Below are 19,991 nucleotides of genomic sequence, written 5' to 3'. Positions count from 1 at the left end.
TTGAGACCAAAAACAATTTTTGCTTTTGCCAATGTTTGTTATAATGGCGAGGGCCGGCAGCTCCCACACCAATAAGGTTTTACAAAAACCATGCCAAAACAATTCATACATTAACAAAACTAAAAAGCTGACCACCAATTTCAGACCTACTGACTTTGCCAATGCTGGTTTATTTTTGTTTCCCATAATCTTATTGAAACTGGTTAAGCTGATTTTCCATTATGAATATTTTTGGGAAACACTAGCATGCATCAACAGAAGTTACTAAATGATGCTGCAAAGACATGGTACCGGAAATTTTACAGTAGTTTAGCTGAATGTTTTTTTCCTGCTTTCATTTTTTGTATGAACATTTTATTTTGAAAGCAAAGAATCATCAATCTTGCTTTCAAGCTACTGCAAATATTTGCCTCAAATCTGAGAGCATTCTGGGAGCATTATACATAGCCTTATATTGCTAAACTTTGAAAACGTGTGTACACATTTTTATACTGTCAGTAGTGCAGTTGGAGCTTACAACATTTACTTAAGAGTACTCACCCTAATATTAAGGGCTTTCAATTAATAAACCATAAATACAAGTTTGAACAGTATTAACATATGGACAAAAATATTACCTTAACTGCAGACAGTGCCCTTCCCTGATCCATAATGTGGTACAGCAAACTGGCAGCCAAAGGCGTTGTGCTGCAGGGAGTTGGGCATACTTGTCCGAAGGACAACATAGTCTGCTCAATTCTGCAATTAAGAGGAAGGTGTCTGACCCAAACTGTGAATGACCTCGTGCCTGAGTTAATGTGATGCCGATTTTTCTAGAAACTCGCCCTAAATTACGAGTACCGTCAATGCACTATGGTCAAGGGATGAAGAGGCTTTTATCAACATCAAAGACGTGCTCTCTGCATCTAGACTTATGTGGTACTAGGAATAAAACAAGATGCCGGAACTTGTTGTACATGTGGGCCCCACCAGACTGGAATCCATCCTGCGTTAATCCCAAGATAACAGAGAATCGACTAAGAAACTGCCCTATAAAGATGGAAGCTGTTGAACATCTTAAGGGGAGGGGCCACTTTCCCCCATACCTGTATAGCAGCCGATGTCAGCATTCTACTGATCACAGGAAGCTGGATCCCCTACTCAAAGCCACAGCTGCACATAGAGAAATGGATTCTACTGCTCCAAAAGTTTAATTCAATCATCTACCTCTCAAGACACCCACGCTGGCTATGGAAGGAAAAGCAATGTAGGTCAAAGAGACTGAAGGGTATGCAAAGATAATAGTGGTAGACTTTAGGAAGCTTCCAGTCTCCCTTTAATAAACTAAGGATGGAGTCCCCATTGAGAATGCCTCCAGACAGTCATGGCAGCCACTGAGGATATATGTGCCAGATCCAGGCAAAATCTCTCGCAATTTACACCGGAAGCCTGTAACACTATAATAGCTTACAGATCGTATGACTGGAACTGCCCATCCCCTCAGATAGTTTGCTACTAAAAGGAACACACGTGGTCGTGCTGTGCCCCCTAATTCCACCCTCTTATTAGACACCATAAAACATCAAGGGATTTCAAAACTAAGATGTGTTTAAGAGAAAGTACAGTTCCCCAAAATTAACAACCTTGTGGAAGACCTATTGAGAACGTGCAACACCTGCAAATCGTCAACGTTAAGCAGGCACACTACTCCAATTAGCACAGAAGAAATTCCAGCAGTCCTATGAACCAAAGTGAGTGTGGATTTTAGCAGCCTTCCAGTGGGTACACATGCTTGTTGTAGCTGGTGCCTGTATTAAATAGACTGAAGTGTTAATCATGCCTGTAATGGAGTCGCCAGACACAACACAGACTCAAGGGCTTTGGCACTAGTGATCTTTATTGACATAATTCGAAAAAAGTGCAAAAAGACCATTGTTTCAAACTGTGGTGGCTCTGGTCAGGATTATTTCTTCTTCCCCACGGCGTTCATGAATTGGCACCCAAGACTGTCTTCGAGGTAGAGGTAGGTTCTGGAGAGAAAACAAAACAAAACTAAAAAAATCTAATTATCGTTGAACTTTTAATCGGACTCCATCATCCATCACCCATTCAGTGCTGCTTTAACCTGTGGTTGGGATAGTTAGGAAGGATTTTTAGGAGAAGTATTTCTCTTTGTGATTCCTCTGTTATACTGGTGATCCCAAAGCGGGGTAACGCTTTCCTCAAAAACCACTGTTCGGGACTGTAAACTCTGTCACGGTCTGTAGCCACGGTCCTGTGACTGGACCGCAGCTGCCGGGACCAATTTGACTTTCTCCCAGGTACCACTGTCTCTATCCGGTTCGTCCTCCCCCAGTTGTGTTTCTGCTACTCCATGAGCGTCTGCCAGGCTCAGCCTAGCTTCCCATTGCTCCTTAAATGCTGGGCTGGATTCCTCCCTCTGCCGCTCAGGGGTTGTGATGTCCATTTCAGCATCTTCCTTTCTTTTCATCTGTGCATCCCGACTCAGCAGTCCTTCAGAAAAGTCCCCCCCCATGCCTGTAACCAGCTCTTCATATTACGGCAACCCACTTCCATTATCCGGGTGTGCGCTATAGGCTAGTATGCTATCCCCTCCTTCAGAAATGCCTTCCTTGTCAGCCATGTTGGATTTCTCAGGCCCATGTACCAGTACCTCTCCTCTCCTCTAGGAATGGACGATCCGGCCTTTGGGAACCAGCATTCCTGGAGAGAAAGTCCACAATGGACTGAAGGGACGCTCTATGATGAACCTGGAAAGAGAAGGGTTGAAGTGCTAAAAAGCACTGCAAGATTCTTGGGTTTGAGTCCTTATTACGGGCAAGCCAGGTTAAAGGAGCATGATCAGTCAGTAACAGAAAAGAGTGACGTAATAAATAATATTGGGGAGCAACCACTGCCTATTTAATGGCTAAACATTCTTTCTCAGTCGTGGCATAATGGCGTTTCCTGGGAAGTAGTTTCTCACTAAGGGACACTACAGGGGGCGTAACAGTCCTTCCTGATCAGGTTGTGATAACACAGACCCTAGTCCCGTGCCTAAAGCATCTATTTGCAGGTCGAAAGGCCTGAAAATAACAATACAGGTTCCCTACACAGACACTCCTTGAGATAATCAAAACGTTGCTGTTGAGCGCTGGGACCATATTCGTAATTTAGCTGGTTGGTCTTTCTTAAGCAGGTCCGTATGGGGTGATGCTACTTCAGAAAATTGAGGTAGAACTGTCTGTAGTATTCCACCAACCCCAAGAAGAACCAAACGTCTTTCTTTGCGGAGGGTCTAGGAATGCCCTTGATAGCAGCTACCTTCCCCACCTCGGGCGAATGGACCCATCCTGTATTTCTTAGTCGAGGTAAAGGACAGAGTTAGTAGCTAATAGACACTTGTCGGCATTGGCAGTAAGACCTGCCTCTCGGGGAGCTGTTAGCATCAGTTCCAAGTGTTGTACATGCTGGTTCCAGGAGCTGCTAAAGATGACAATATCATAAATATGCCCCAGTGTACTGGTGATGAGGGCACAAGACCTTATCCATTAGTTGCTGAAACGTGGCGGATGCTCCATGCAACCCGAAACGAAGAACTGTGAATTGATAAAGCCTGGATAGGGTCGTGAATGCCGTTTCTTCCTTGGCTCTTTCTGTTAATGGTATTTGCCAATACCCCTTTGTTAGGTCGAGGATAGAAAGGTTCTTGACTTTACCCAGTTTCTCAACTAACTCATCCACCCTGGGGCATGGGATATGTGTCAAATTTAGAGATGTTATTCAAGTTTGAGAAATCTATACAAAATCTAAGGGACTTAATATGGTTTGGGAACCCAGACAACAGATGAAAACCATTGGATGTTCGATTGTCCCATTTTCCGGCATGGATTTCACCTCCTCTTCCACTGCCTGTCGTCTAGCCTTTGGTAGACGATAGGGTCATAAATGGACCACTTTCTGACTGTCTGTGTTTATGTCATGTTGCATCATGTTTGTTTTTCCTAGCTTATCTGAAAACACGTCCCAGTGGTTGAGCACAATATGTCAGAGTAGACTTATTTGTTTGGGTTTTAAGTTGGTGTTGACCTTTATCATCCCTCCCTCAGGAGATTTCCTATTGGAGTGAATGTTATGTTAAGGGGGTTGCGAAGTAGTGATCAACGATACAGGAGCAGTAGCAAGGGAGTCTTCCATTGGTTCCTCCCATTTTTGCTTTAGGAGATTAATATGATAGATCCGCTCCACGTTGGATTGGTGTGGAACAGCAACTTGAATGGTGACTGGAGTAACTTAGTTTAGGACTACAATGGGCCCTTACCATTTAATTAGCAACTTAATATCGGAAGAGAGCAGTAAAACCAATACCGTATCACCTGTCTGAAGATTACATAGTTTTGTCTGTCTGTTATATCCTTTCTTCTGTTTACGCTGGGTCTCCTTCATGTTGATCCGTACTCCCATAAAAAACACAATCTATTGCAGGGCTAGAGGGATGTTTATAGACCGTGCCTAAGTATTATCCCCCGTAGGAATCAACACACAACTACAAACTTAGGGGTCTAAATACGGATTCAATCGTAATCCTCTGCTCGTCAACACCTTATCAAAAGTACAAGGGTACGAACACAATAATACTGACAAACCAGATCACAAGATGTGAAGAACCAGTAACGTGAGTCACCCCTGGTGTAGGATTCCCATCAACAGTCTTGTAATGATCAATATTATCATGTGGAAGTCCTTATCGGGTATTGTGTCTCTAGATCATTGAGACCGGCATACCCCGATAACCAGATGCGGGGTAGCGACCCACAATCACTTGGTACTACCACATAATGTTGATGTTGATGTGATGGGAAGTGCAGTGTAACAAAAAAAGTAAGTGGTGCTCTTAAAAAAGGATAGGGAACTCAACCCAGAAAGCTTTAATAATTATTGGCCCCTTCCTTAATAAAAACCAGAACAGTATAATATCGTCATCGCAGTCCAAACAAATAGCTGCGAGGAGACCCACCCATAGGTTTGCTATGTTTTCCTTCAGCTTGCCTGCATAGTCTAACAACTCCTGTCCCTCATCATCTTCTTGTTCCCAGTGTTCGACCGCCATATCTAGCAAAGTGTAGGGTTTGCGCCTGAAGACTAGCTCGAAGGGGGAAAACCTGGTAGACACCTGAGCATGAGTAAAAATGGTAATCACTAGAGATGGTTTCTTATCCCAGTCTCTACCAGTATCAGAAACTAACGTTTTTTGGATGGTCTTAATAGTCTGATTGTACCTTTTTACAAGACCCATCTGTTTGCGGATGTAAACAGATGTCTGAATTTGTTGTATCCCTAGGATAAGACAAATCTTCCCCATTAACTTAAACATAAATGGGGTTCCCTGATCTGTTAATATTTCCCTGGGAAACCCAACTCTAGAGAAAAATTCTATCAATGCATGGGCAATCACAGGTGTAGACATACTAGTAAAGAGGCACGGCCTTGGGGTACTTAGTAGCATAATCAACAAGGACTAGCAAGTATCAATACCCGCTTGAGGAGGACACCAAAGGATCAAGTAAATCCCTTTCTACACTTTCAAAGGGCACATCAATTATAGGAAGAGGTTGTCGATGTGCTCTGGGCACACCAGCTGTGTTAACTCGCGGTCACAGGAAGAAAACAAGTTACTTACCTGTAACTTTGGTTCCCCAGTATTGGTAACTTTCATAAATTCCCATGCTTTGTATCATTCCCCGTCGTCGGAATGGGAGCCTCGGTAGTATCACAACCATAGAAACAAAAGAGAAAATTAGGCTAGGCCTCATCTCATTTTGTATCCTATCACCCTCTTTTTGTAAAAGAGACCAAACTTTTGTCAGGACCAATCAGAGCAGCCTCACCCCATAGAACCTTCCTGAGAGAGCTCAGAGCCTCAGATTTTCGTAGCCGTTGTGCAAACCGCCACTAACTCTCGTCAAAAGGCTGAGCTTTCCCAGGGGAGGAGGGTGGGCGCATGGGAATCTATGAAAGTTACCAATACTGGGGAACCAAAGTTACAGGTAAGTAACTTGTTTTCTTGCCCCGGTATTGGAACTTTCATAGATTTCCATGCTTTGTATCAGAGTAGCTAGCAGTAAATCACAAAGACACATTTTGTAGATATATGGCATCACATAACCATATTAGTAATACTTATAGCATAGCAAAACTATAAACAAAATGTGCTCACCAGGATGGAGGGATTGTAGGGAAAGCTCACCTCTCAATGAAAAAGATTCCGCAGAACTGCTTGACCAACAGCCGCGTCGTCTCGTCCTGCAGACTCCAGGCAGTAGTGCTTCGTGAAGGTATGAGTACTGCTCCACGTTGCTGCCCTGCATATGTCCTTAATGGCGACTCCAGAGAAGAGAGCCACAGACGATGCCACAGACCTTGTGGAATGTGCACGGACTTTTCTGTCCAGTGGCTTGCCCGCCTCCTGATGGCAGAATTGAATCGCACTGGAGATCCAGCGGGAAATGCCACTCTTTGCCAAAGGAAACCCCTTCCGTGGTGCGCTGTAGGACACAAACAACTGGGATGATTTCCGAAAGGGTCGTGTGCGCTCTAAGTAGAATTTCAAGCATCTCTGAACGTCCAAAGAATGTAATGTGCGTTCAGCAGGCGTAGAAGGGCGCGGAAAGAAAGACTTTAAAATCAAAGGTTCATTCAAGTGGAACTCAGACGGCACCTTTGGAATAAACTTTGGATTGGTGCGAAGAATAAGAACATCCTTTTTGAATTGAAGGAATGTATGCACTATGGAGAGGGCTTGAAGCTCACTAACTCTTGTCGCTGATGTGAGAGCTAAGAGGAGGGCAAGTTTCCAAGACAGGAACTTCAAATCCGCCTTGTGCACAGGCTCAAACGGAGCTTTCATGAGTTGAGCCAGGACAAGATTGAGCTGCCAAACTGGTGGAGGAGGTCGAACTGGAGGATACATCCGGAACAAGCCTTTTAAGAATTGTTTAACAATCCTAGAGGACCATAAGGAAGGGCCTGAAGAACTACGCCGAAACCTTGATATGGCTGCAAGATGGACCTTCACAGACGAATGCGCCAACCCAGACTTAGCCAATGATAGTATATGTGGCAATAGTTGATGAGGCAGCGACTTGTAAGGATGGAGACCTTGTCTTTGACACCATAGGCAGAACCTCTTCCATTTTGCCTTGTAAGTCTTATTAGTGCTCGGTGCTCGAGCCTGTGACAAAACTTCTCTACATTCCTGGGAGAGATTCAGATGACGGAACTCTCTGTGTTCAGGAGCCACGCTGTCAAGTGAAGCGATTTCGGATCCGGATGGTAAACCTGTCCCTGATTCCTTGACAACAGGGACGGAATTGGTCGTAAGCGAATTGGAGGAGCTTGGGAGAGCCGCAGGAGTTCTGTGTACCAAAATTGCCGGGGCCATGCTGGTGCAATGAGAATATTCTTGCATGGTTCCGCCTTCATTTTCCTGAGTATTCGAGGAATGAGGGGAATTGGAGGAAAAGCGTAAAAGAATGCGCTGTACCAGGCCATCGAAAGGGCGTTCCCCAGGGATCCCTGATGGTGAACCTTGCTTGCGTAAAACCGGCATTTGGCGTTCACCGGAGAGGCAAAAAGGTCGATGGTTGGCGTCCCCCAGACCGAGAACACACTCTCCAGAATGGACTGATTCAATTCCCATTCGTGAGTCACCTCTGTCTGGCGACTCAGGGCATCCGCCTTGACATTGAGCTAGCCTGCCAGGTGTTCGGCTCTCAGTCTGATGCTGTGAAGAATTGCATAATCCCAGATCCTCTGAGCTTCTGTGGACAGAGTTTGCGACCTCGTTCCCCCTTGCTTGTTGACGTAGTGCATGGCCGTCGTATTGTCCGTCCGGACCAGCACTGTATGGTTGCGGACTCTGGGAAGGAAAGCCTGCAAAGCCAACCGAATGGTCGTTAGCTCCAGAAAATTGATATGGCACTGGCGTTGCTCTGGACTCCAGTGCCCACTGACTTGAAGCTCTCGGAGCACTGCTCCCCAGCCTTCCAAAGAGGCATCCTTGGTCATGATCAGGGGAGATGGTGAAGTTCTGAACGTCAGACCTTGTGCGATATTGTCTTGTACTAGCCACCATTCGCATGCCCTTCTCATTGCGGATGTCACCAACACCTTGTCGTTGAATGAACCCTCTGCTTGGCGCCATTGCTTGTCTAGTTCTTCCTGCAGAGGACGCATGCGCAGCCTGCAATGCGGTATCAATGGAATGCAGGATGACATCGACCCGAGAAGGGAGTTGTAATGACGGACTGTAAGGCAGTTCTTGTGGAGCAGTTGACAAGCTGATACGATCAACTTCTGTTGACGCTCTTCCGAAGGACGAGCTGTGCATTGTGTGGTGTCCAAAATGCCCCCCAGGAACCGTGTGGCTCTGGAGGGCTGTAGGACTGACTTGTGTTTGTTTAGCTGAAGGCCCAGGTGACTGAACAACTGAATGCAAATCGAAACAGCTTGAAAGGTTTCCTTGAAAGATGGAGCCTTGACGAGCCAGTCGTCCAAGTAAGGGAAAACCTCCAGGGATTGTTTTCATAGAAAAGCTGCTACAGGCGCCAACACTTTGGTAAACACCTGAGGTGCAGACCGAAGGCCAAACGGAAGGACCTTGAATTGGAAATGGCTCTTGCCCACTGTGAATCGCAGATATTGTCTGTGAGCTGGGTGTATCGGAATGTGGAAATACGCATCTTCTAAATCCAGAGACGCCATATAGTCGCCTGGGTTCAAAAGAGGAAGAATTTCTTGGAGAGTGACCATCCTGAAAGAGAGCTTGATGAGATAAGTATTGAGCTCTCGTAGGTCTAGTATGGGGCGCTAAGTCTCTGCCGTCTTCCGCACCAGGAAGCACCTGGAATAAAAACCTCTGCCCCTCTGAGAGAGAGGTACCGGTTCGATTGCCCCCTTGAGGAACAATTGATGGGCTTCGAGATGGAGCAGACCCAGATGTTTTGTGCGGATGGCGCCCGGAGCTCTTGCTGGAGAAGATCTTGGAATTCCAACGTATGGCCACTCTGTACAATATTCAGGACCCACTGGTCCGATGTTATACACTTCCAGTTGTTCAGACAAAATGAAATCCTGCCCCCCGCTGATGTGACTGGGAGGGTAGGAACAGTAGGTAGAGTCAGGAGCGCCATGAAACCGCTGGTGAAAGTGCGCTATACAAATATTTTAAACTCAAACTCAAACTCAGGAGGCCGCTATTGCCGCTTGGTGTTGTCACGTCCCTGACGGTTCTGACGCCCTCGCGGAGGTTGGCGAGAGTAAGATGCCGATTGCCCCTGCCGTTGATTTGAGTATTGAGTCTTATAAGACTGCGAAGATTGCGAGGAATATCTTTGTTGGGTGTTGCCTCTATACGAAGAGAAACCTCTGCCACAAGCGCCTTTAAATGGGACCTTACGGTAGTTGAGTGATCCCAAAGACTTTGCCATGTCTGTATCCTTCTTTAGATTTTGCAGGGCATCGTCAACATGCTTACCGAAAAGCATCTCTCCATCAAATGGGAGATCCAGGATCTTATTTTGGACCTCCTGACGAAACCAGGTGGCTCTCAACCAGCCCTGGCGACGTAGCACCGCTGACCCTGCTAAGGCCCGAAAAGCCGTGGAAGCTATATCCATAGCACAGTCGATAACTTCAGCGGAGGATTTCTCTCCCTCCATCAGCACTCTCTTGGCCTCATCCCTTGTGGAGTCACGTAGTTGTTCTACAAATGGTTCCATGTCACACCACATCTGGCGATCATATCTGCCTAGAATGGCGAGAGCATTTGCTGCTCTAACAAGCAAGCTGGCCATGGAAGAAAACCTCTTCCTCACGTTATTCAGGCGCCTACCCTCCTTGTCCGGAGGCGTAGTCAAAGGTGTTGACGGGTTCTTGGACTTGCTTTGGGCGGCCTGTGAAATCACAGAATCAGGCTTCGGCTGCCCAAGAAGACAAGCTGGACTGCCTTCTGGGGCCTTGTACTTCTTTTCCAGTCTGGGGAGGACCAGAATAACAGTGGCTGGGTTTTGCATGATCGTCATACCTTCTTCCCACACATGTTCAATTATGGGAATGGACTTGACAGATCTTCTGTATTGCTCCTTGAAGTCATAGAGGAAACATTCAGACTCCTCTCTCGTAATCGGCAGTCCAAACCTTTTTGACGCTCTCTCCATCAGGTTATGGAACCCCCCTATATCAACTGGAGGAGAGCTAGAAGTATCACGACCAGTGGCGTCTGGATCTTGTAGCCCACTGTCCCCCTGATCCAAGTCTGGGTCCTGCAATGGATCAGTCAAGGGATCCACTTGTACAGCCTCATCTTCCGAAGAGGTATCCTGCTGGACAGTATTGTCTGGTTCGGGATCCGGTGTCCGGGAACGGACCATAGGTATTACCGGTGGAGGCGTGAGGGGCACCACTGGCGAAGGAAGCAGACCGATAACTGGCTGCGCTTGTGACAACACCTGAGGTGGAGGTTGCGCAGACTGCATTGAAGGTTCCGCAAGAAACCTGTTTCTATAGTTCGGCAGCATCATCTGTAGATCAGAGATTAGAGAGGCGGGCATGGCCACAATGTCCTGCCCTAAACCAGGCGGACTTCGCTCTTGTGGAACACAGTGATACAACTGCTGACCACCTGTATGCTCGTAATAGTCCTCTGTATCAGTCTCCTGCAATTTTACATTCAAGTCTGAGGGACTGTAGGCATCCCCATAATGGCCACTCTCATCCTCATCCTCCTCCGACTCATCATCCAGAAGCATTGTCGGTGGATGCGACGAAACTCGTCGCGGAGACATCATTTCCGGTGTAATTTTCATCTCCTGCAGTGGAAAATGCATTTTTGACCCGTCGACGGTCTCGTCGACGGAGCCGTCGTTGACGGTGCAGCGGTCGTCGACGGTATTGTCGATGGAATCGTCGACGGTACAGCAGCCTTCGTCGACGAAATCTTGGTCGTCGACGGAATGATCGTCGACGGTTTTGTAGACGAACTCGTCGTCATCACCATGAGCGTCGACGTCGAAGTTGTCGTCGTCGTCGACGTAGTCTTTGTCGTCGACGAGGCCGTCGACAGCACCTTACCGGAACTCATCGTCATCGACGTGGAAGAAGCTATCGTCGACGAACTGGGAACCTTGAATGACGACGAAGTCGTCGACTTGGAGATCGCTACCGCCGACGAGCCCGTCGACGGAGCCAAGGAAACAGCGGGAATTTTCACAGAAGCAATCGTCGTCGACGTACCTGATGTTTTCGCCGTCGACGGACGCTGTTTTTTCTCCAGCCCGGTTCCTGGAGTGACAGAAGAGTATTTGTCACCGTTTTTTTCCTTTTTGGACGGAGGAGAAGTGATAGTAACCTCCTTTTTAGGTCTCGCCTGTCGATGCGCATGCGCATCGAGCTTGCGAGCCTATTGCGGCTTAAACAACCTTTAACTAAGAAGCAAGGAATCGTGGCGATTCCTTGCAGTGCCCGTGACTTTTAAGCTCAATGCGCATGTGCATTGAGCTTAAAAGCGCGTGCACATCAGTTCCCTCAGCCGCAATCGCCGTCTGTCGCAATCGCAATCGCAATCGCAATCGCCGTCACCCCGTCCTTCCGAATCCCCCCCCCTCACCAGTTTCTCACAACTCAGGGATAGTCGTAGAAATTGAGTTCAAGGGGTACCCCAGCCTGTCCCAGCCTCCCCCTGCAGGAGCCTGCGCTACGCCCCTGGCTCCATACGATTTTTTTGCTACTCGCAATCACTCACCCTCACTCACCCTCACCCTCACTCACCCTCACCCACACTCACCCTCAACGCCTCAACCTCACTCACTCTCAACCCCTCACCCTCACTCACCCTCAACACCTCACCCTCACTCACCCTCAACCGTTCACCCTCAACCCCTCACTCACCCTCACTCTCACTCACCCTCACTTACCCTCAACCCCTCTGCCTCACCCTCACTCACCCTCACTTACCCTCAACCCCTCAGCCTCACCCTCACTCACCCTCACCCTCACTCACCCTCAACCCCTCACCCTCACTCACCCTCACCCTCACTCACCCTCAACCCCTCACACTCACTCACCCTCACTCACCCTCAACTCCTCACTCACCCTCATCCCCTCAGCCTCACCCTCACTCACCCTCACTCACCCTCACTCAACCTCACTCACCCTCACTCACACTCACTCACCCTCACTCACCCCCACCCTCACTCAGACTCACTCACCCTCACCCACACTCACCCTCACCCTCACTCACCCTCAACACCTCACCCTCACTCACCCTCAACCCCTCACCCTCACCCTCACCCTCAATCAGCCTCAACCCCTTACCCTCAATCACCCTCACCCTCACTCAGCCTCAACCCCTCACCCTCACTCACCCTCAACCCCTCATCCTCACTCACCCTCAACCCCTCACCCTCACTCACCCTCAACCCCTCACCCTCACTCACCCTCACTCAGCCTCACCCTCACTCACCCTCACTCACCCACCCTCACCCACACTCACCCTCACCCTCACTCACCCTCAACGCCTCACCCTCACTCACTCTCAACCCCTCACCCTCACTCACCCTCAACACCTCACCCTCACTCACCCTCAACACCTCACCCTCACTCACCCTCAACCGTTCACCCTCAACCCCTCACTCACCCTCACTCTCACTCACCCTCACTTACCCTCAACCCCTCAGCCTCACCTTCACTCACCCTCAACCCCTCAGCCTCACCCTCACTCACCCTCACCCTCACTCACCCTCAACCCCTCACCCTCACTCATCCTCACCCTCACTCACCCACAACCCCTCACACTCACTCACCCTCACCCTCACTCACCCTCAACTCCTCACCCTCACTCACCCTCAACACCTCAGCCTCACCCTCACTCACCCTCAACGCCTCACCCTCAACACCTCACCCTCACTCACCCTCAACACCTCACCCTCATCCCCTCACCCTCACTCACCCTCACAACACATATTGTGTTACAATAGGTGTCACATTTGCGGAAGATAAAACTATCTAGAGATGTAGCATAACGACCAGAGCTGCCATATAAGTCACGTAAATACTAAACATGTTGCATTCCAAATGCTATAGGTGTCACATTTGCAAAAGTTATAACTATTGGCATTGTAAATGACAAAGCCATCAATATAGCAATTTTAACATCGCAAAAAAAAAAAATTATGTCATTTACAAGACCAATAACTACAACTTTTCTAATGCGATACTTATTGCATTCCAACACCACTCATCCACGCAACGCCACTCACACACGCAACGCCACTCACACACGCAACGCCACTCACACACGCAACGCCACTCACACACGCTACGCCACTCACATATGCAACGCCACTCACACACGCAACGCCACTCACACACGCAACGCCACTCACACACGCCACTCATCCACGCAACGCCACTCATCCACGCAACGCTACTCATCCACGCAACGCCACTCTTCCATTTGCAAAAAGAAAAATGTCTAACTATTCTATTGCGAGACCTATTGCATTTCCAATGCTTGTTGTCCTTTGAGGCTGTAATCAATCCAGCAGCCTGTCCCTGCCTCTCCTTTTCACTTCCGTGAGGAGATTGAAGGGGACCAGCCCTCTCAGACCTGTCAAGAGATCTTATGAGGGGCCTTAAGAGGGGGCTCAGCTGAAGAAGAAGCAGGGGGAGACCTACCCCTCTTTCTGGATCTGTGAGAGGAAGCTAGAAATGTTGAGTCCTCTTCATCTGATGAGAGCACCTCCTTCCGAGTCTTCATCTTTTGAAGCCAGGTCAAAAGCCGACCCTCTCTGTCCCGAAGCGTCTTGGAAGAGAAGGTTCTACAAATTTTGCATTCTGTGGGCTTGTGGTCCGGGTATAAGCAATAATTACAGTTTTCATGCTTATCTTCCACAAAAAGTCGTTTTTTCCCACAAGAGCCACGGGACCTGAATAAGGCCTTCTTCTCCTTGTCAGACATGTCCTGATTTCAGTAGAAAAATTGAAGAAATAACTAGTAAGATTGAGAAAACTGAGCAGAGCTCAGTGGAGACTCCCTAGCACAACGTGCGGTAGAAAAATCTGAGGCTCTGAGCTCTCTCAGGAAGGTTCTATGGGGTGAGGCTGCTCTGATTGGTCCTGACAAAAGTTTGGTCTCTTTTACAAAAAGAGGGTGATAGGATACAAAATGAGATGAGGCCTAGGCCTAATTTTCTCTTTTGTTTCTATGGTTGTGATACTACCGAGGCTCCCATTCCGACGACGGGGAATGATACAAAGCATGGGAATCTATGAAAGTTCCAATACTGGGGCAAACACAATACTTTTTAATGTCAGAATAAACGGCACGCCAATAGAACTTCCTGAGCGAGTATTCCTCAGTTTTTTCCCCCGACAATAATGACCAACCCCCTCCATATTTGGCTATGGGCTAGACACAAGAATTGGTGTCTGATGGGAAAGGGTACCACTAGTTGTACCCTCTTTCCTTCCCCCTGCTCTGTAGCTCTATAAAAGAGGCACTTCTTGAGACAAAAGGATGGTCCTACCTTGTTCTGTCCCTCTGTGGTGGCCGGCCAGTGCCCCTTCATGAGCCAAATTAGGATCCTCCCGCGGGGCTGCCCTGAAACTAGGTTGCTGTTCCCAGCCTTCATCTGTGGGAACAAATATAGGACATTTTAAACTGGGGTTAGGATCAGAAAACATTTTTTTACACCTGCATCTTTCAGATTTTGTCTTTCTTGGTTTCTGCTTAACTCGACCGATTTCTCCTTGTTGAATTGGGCCTTCATCTAGCCATTTGGTCTCAGTCTCTTCTCTTCCTGTGGTCTCTAGTAAGTGTTGGACAAAGGATAATTCATCCTTGGAATGACATCTTCTGCAGGGCCTGATATTACCCTACGCATAGGTCTTCAACCTGTCCCTGCCATTGAAATTGAATCAGGACTATAGGGTATGGTTTGTTGTCCCCATGTACACGTGATGATTACCCTCTCACCTTTCAAAGTTTGGTTTGGATTCATAAGAGAATGACAAACCACTGAGTAGAAACACCTGAGTCGATTAGGGTTGTGGCTAAATTCCCATAACCTGTTTCCTATATTTCGATTTCCTCTACTCATATACAAAACCTATATTTTGGTAGATCCTGTTTCCATGGGTTTTGGACTTGGTGCCTTTTGCTGACAGTTCTATGCAATGTGGCCCCATGCGGCACATTGGTAGGACCGTGGGCCTTGTACCACCTCTCTCCAAGGTGTCTTCAGATCAACCTTAGTATCAAGAGGAGTTTGGGGCTTAACTTTTTGTAGGGGTCTTCAGGATGGGGATAGGAATGGGCTTTAAACTCTGGAGACCTATGGTAGGCACATGCTAGATCCACAGCTTTGGTGGCCGTCATATTTGGATGTTGCCAAACTCATATTCTGGTAGATGCAGGGAGAGCCTCCAGGTACTACTCTAAGTGCAGGCCTCGAAAAAGCATTAAAATGTTTCTAGACCTACAGGTCTAGTGACTTAAATAATCTGCTTGACCTAATTATAATGCTCTTGATTCATAAACTGGTTTCAAATTATTTGATCCTGGGCAAATATTTTAATTAATTTAGCCGCCATTTTTTCTTTTTCACAAACAAGTGCACCTTCAAATACGCAAGTTCAGCATGGCTGTTGTTCAGAAAACACTTTTGCTTGATTTAATAGACTAAACTTTTGATCCATGTGTAATACAAATCTAGCCACATATAGGAAACCGATGTCCGCCGACTTGCCTCTTAGTTCATTAACCAAATTGTCATCAGGGCAGGGGCAGGAATGTTTCTTAAATTAGGTTTCAAAACTATCACTTTTAATAAATACATACCTGAAGCATGAAGTAGTAGCACACTTATGTGCAAACAGCAGATTTTTCATTGAAATGGCTACAACATTTCCCACTGACGTGGTTTTACTGATAAAACTGTATAGTATATAATGTTTGGAAATCGAATCTCTGCAAAATTAGTCATTTGCACATCATAAAGTGAAGTGTTCTGTCTTGGTTTGCTCCTATTTAAATCTTTGTTTGCATCACATTTGTGACTGGCAAAACACAGTTATATTGTAATTCCTGACATATTTTGAAATACGTGTACTATTCATTTGCAAGATGTATAGAATAAAAAATCTGACAACTTACAGCCTTTTGTTTCGCAATGATTGTCAGACAGCTCATTTGACAAAAACCTGTAAATGTAATAAGAGAAAAAAAAGTAAACATCATTTTCCAGGATAAGATAAGAAACAATTAGTAAAAAGATAAACTGACATTTGACATCTGTCCTTGAACCGACAGCAAATCTGTAAAAATAAAAACAATATTTAAAGGCACCTTTATTGCTCATTCACTTTCTGAATGAACAGAACACCTGTTCCTTCCAGCTTAAGTTCGCTCTCCAGAACGGACAAGTATGTGCTAAAAACAGCTTGGGCTGACAAAATCCAATTCGCCATAGCGAGTGGGCCAGTATATTTTTCGTGGCCTCAAGTATACCTTTTCTACTCCCTCCTCTAACTTAGACATTTCAGGTTTTAGCCAATTGGTTTCACAAATCTTGTACCCTGTAGTACAGAGTCCTGGAATTGTCAATGGGTCCCCAATGTTCTTTTCTAAATTTGACCATGTAAATATTCAGCATGATATCGGGGGCATTCTATAAGGCTCTTCTTTATATCTTAACAGATTAGCTTCTTGATATTCTTTTGTTAATTCACCGGAAAATAAAAGGGGCAACATACTGACCCCCAGTGGTCAAGTGGCCAAGCAGCTGAGGTAGCAACATGCTCAAACTTAGTGAAAAAATAGTCAGGATCGTCTCTTACTTGATACTTCTATAAAACGGAACATTTGAATATAACTTCACACTGGCTATTGTGCCAGTCAATTTAAGAATGGCAGAGTCATGTGCTTGTTGGATATCTAGAATCATATTGGCTTGTGTTTTCAATGCTGTATGGAGCACGACCAGCTGAAGGGGACACTGACCCTTAGCCAGCTGTTTGATTATTTCTTCCATAGTCACCATCTCAATCATGTCTGGCAGGTAAACTTATCCCACTTCTGACAACACTGTAATGGCGTCGCCAGACACGGCACGGACTAAAGGGCATTGTGAATAATGATCTTTATTGATACAGTAGGAAAAAAAGGTGCAAAATGAGTATTGTTTCAATTGTGATGGCTCTGGTAAGGATGATTTCTCCTTTCCCACAGCATTCTTGAATTAGCACTGAAGACTGTTTCATCTTGGTAGCGGTAAGTACTGGAGAGAAAACAAAACAAAAACATTCAAAATACTGTTGGACTTTTTGCTGGACTCCTTCACAATCACCACAGTGCTTTTATCCTCGAGTTGGGATTGTTAGGAAGGGTTTTAGGGTGAAGTTTTTCTCTTTGTGACTCCCATGTTATACGAGGACCCTAAGCGGTGATTCCCACCCGCCCACCCTCCAATTCCAGATGTCAGGATAAGAAGGCTGAAGCAACAGAACATGAAGGTTAAAGACAAGAAGAGTGTGAGAACCTACAATTCATACAGGGTGTTGGTACACAATTGAATTCCTGAAAGCAAAGTAGAGCTTCCCTTTGAACTTTTCCTTTTGTTGTGGCTGAACAACAAAAATCCTTTGTTATACAATGTCATGAAGATGTAGAAAAATGCATCATTTGTGGAAAAAGGTAAATTCAGAAGGCCTGAAATCAGAGGTCAGAGATGGAAGTTACGTTGGATCATTTGACAGATTCACGCAAGCACCCTTGATTTAAACAAGACATTTGTGATTATTAAAACTACAAAGGTGCTTGTTCTAAATTATTTCTCCATAGTATATCCAATCCCATTCAAGATTTTACAAATCTGCTAAGCAAATTAACTGAGTAATTCTATTTTTACTAATGGTTTAATTTGTTCGTATTTTGAGGTTGACTGCACAAGCTTCATTTTTTGACTATTCTTTTTGTATATTTGTTTGTAATTATCATTCACTCATTAAATATTTTGTAGCGGTTATCAACCTTACAATAATGAAACTACTTCTTCTACAAGGATGCTATTTCCCCAGCTAAAACTTCCACCCCTCCAATGTACGTTCAAGAGGAAATACATTTCCCACAATTTATTTCTCCAGCTCTCCCTCACAGATATTTACAATGTGGCCATGTATGAGTTTGATGACCCAAACAATGGACCAATTCTGAAATGTGCATGAGTTGGGCCTGTTGATTTCCCTGTCAGTCTCAAATTGTCCATAAACATCAACACTCGACTTAAACGCGAGTCTTCATTTTTATGAGGCAGAAAGTAACCTATTTTTCTCTCTGTGACCATTCTTCACACGACAGCATGGTCTGTGAATCAGAGTTCCAAAATGATGGCATAAATGATTGCACAGCCCCTCCAAAATCCATACAAGTGAACAAACTTAGTTATGACTGGAACCTCTGTTTTTTTTTTTAAGGGGACTTTTAGTATATAAAAACACATTTTAACGGGTGCCATTCGAGTTCATAAAACAAACAGAATATTCTGATTTTACACAGACCTATTGAAAATATTGATTTTTTACAAAATTTGAGGCGTTAGAACAAAAAAACCTACAGCTGTGCTAATAAGTTAGAAAATAAATATTACCTTGCAACGGGGATCCGTCCCAAACAAAACCAGCTCTCAGGAGCCAAGGATGGACTCAGACAATCGCAATGTAAGTTACGGGTTGACAGAGGGCGCTGCCTCACGCACGTTCTGTTAGAAGAACGGCGCCATCTTTACTGACGTCACTGCTGTCAAAAACAAATGGCGTCACAGGGTGATAGGCCCATAGCGGTGTCCTTCTGCGTCACAGCCAACAGGCCGCAGCGGTACTTCAGTCATTCTGGTACGATAGAGGGAGGAACCGCCGCAATGCCCTGTATTTTCGGTTGACAGAACTAGGTGGATGCGGTGTATTTGAGCCACGAAGTGTTATAGCGAGAGGACCACCAAGGTAAAGACGTTTTTTGCTTCACAGCCCGCTCCTCGCCACAGCGCGAGCAATATATTGGAACATTGATGTCACTGCGCAACAAGAGTCTAAACCATCACATGCCTCATTGGGATTGGTTGCGGGGCTCGCGCTGTTCTCTTACTTCAAGGACTCCGCGGAGCCTCAGCCAATCACCGCGTGGGCTTCCGTCTCGCGGAGCAGGCGCCGATATTCATTGGCCCCCGCTTCTGCTTGCTGATTGCAAAATGTTTAGATCAGCCTTTCCAAGGAGTAGCTCTCTCTCCCCAGCTACTTGTTATAGCCCTCCTGTGTCCAGCCCAGCCTAATACATTAGAAGCGTTTGTTTGGCTGAATTAGTATATATATACCAATACTGAAAATTGTTTATTTAAGATGAAAATGGGCATATTTTAAGAACTCGAAAGCAGATTTTTTTTAGAAAAATAGTTGTTTCCAAAATATATTTAAAGCTTACTAATAGTTTTACCTCGGTGGGAGTGCCATTGAAGCTATAGCCAATATGTATAACCTATGTAAATCGGGGGTGGCTCCGCCGCTAGGGTGGAGGAGTGTCGCCCCACTACTTTTAACTCCTTCAGCGCTGATGACAAAGCCAGCTCGTCATGGGCGTTACCTGCGCTACGCGCATGACGAGCTGGCTTTGTCACGTTACGCGCGATTTTCAAATTTCAGCGCACAGCGGGAAAACCCGCTAGCGCGGTAGAGGTTAAGCAGTGCACTGCAAAGTAAAGGAAACATAAAATTATAACTTTGAGTTATTATTATTTTATGTTTCCTGCTGCTTTTCGGGTGGGTGGGGCTGCGCTGCTCTCGGAGCAGAGCAGGGGAGTGGTTTGCCTACTCCTAAGTACGCAATAACTGTTTGGTTGGCCCTCTCGGGCCGCCCAAACCTGTTATGCACTTTTTCTCCGTTCTCTATGCAGATTGCATTACAG

At 46.1% G+C, this 19,991-nt stretch overlaps 1 long non-coding RNA gene across 2 annotated transcripts in view; it reads right to left on the bottom strand.

The window, feature by feature from the left end:
* Nucleotides 1–19,125, bottom strand: part of LOC144798606 (uncharacterized) — a 1,317,000-nt gene extending 1,297,875 nt beyond the window's left edge. Inside the window, exons 1-2 of one of the 2 annotated variants that reach the window (XR_013603577.1) lie at nucleotides 18,684–19,125; nucleotides 16,193–16,239 (exon numbers count right to left, since the gene is read on the bottom strand). This is a non-coding gene — a long non-coding RNA (uncharacterized LOC144798606). The remainder of the gene's footprint in view (nucleotides 1–16,192; nucleotides 16,240–18,683) is intronic. The other variant, XR_013603578.1, reaches the window with a different exon arrangement.
* Nucleotides 19,126–19,991: the final 866 nt, after the last annotated feature.

This window comes from Lissotriton helveticus, chromosome 12, assembly GCF_964261635.1.
Source record: "Lissotriton helveticus chromosome 12, aLisHel1.1, whole genome shotgun sequence".
In the NCBI taxonomy this organism is placed as follows: domain Eukaryota; kingdom Metazoa; phylum Chordata; class Amphibia; order Caudata; family Salamandridae; genus Lissotriton; species Lissotriton helveticus.
The sequence above is the reverse complement of the archived record's forward strand: the minus strand, read 5'-3'. Positions and strand labels throughout refer to the sequence as shown.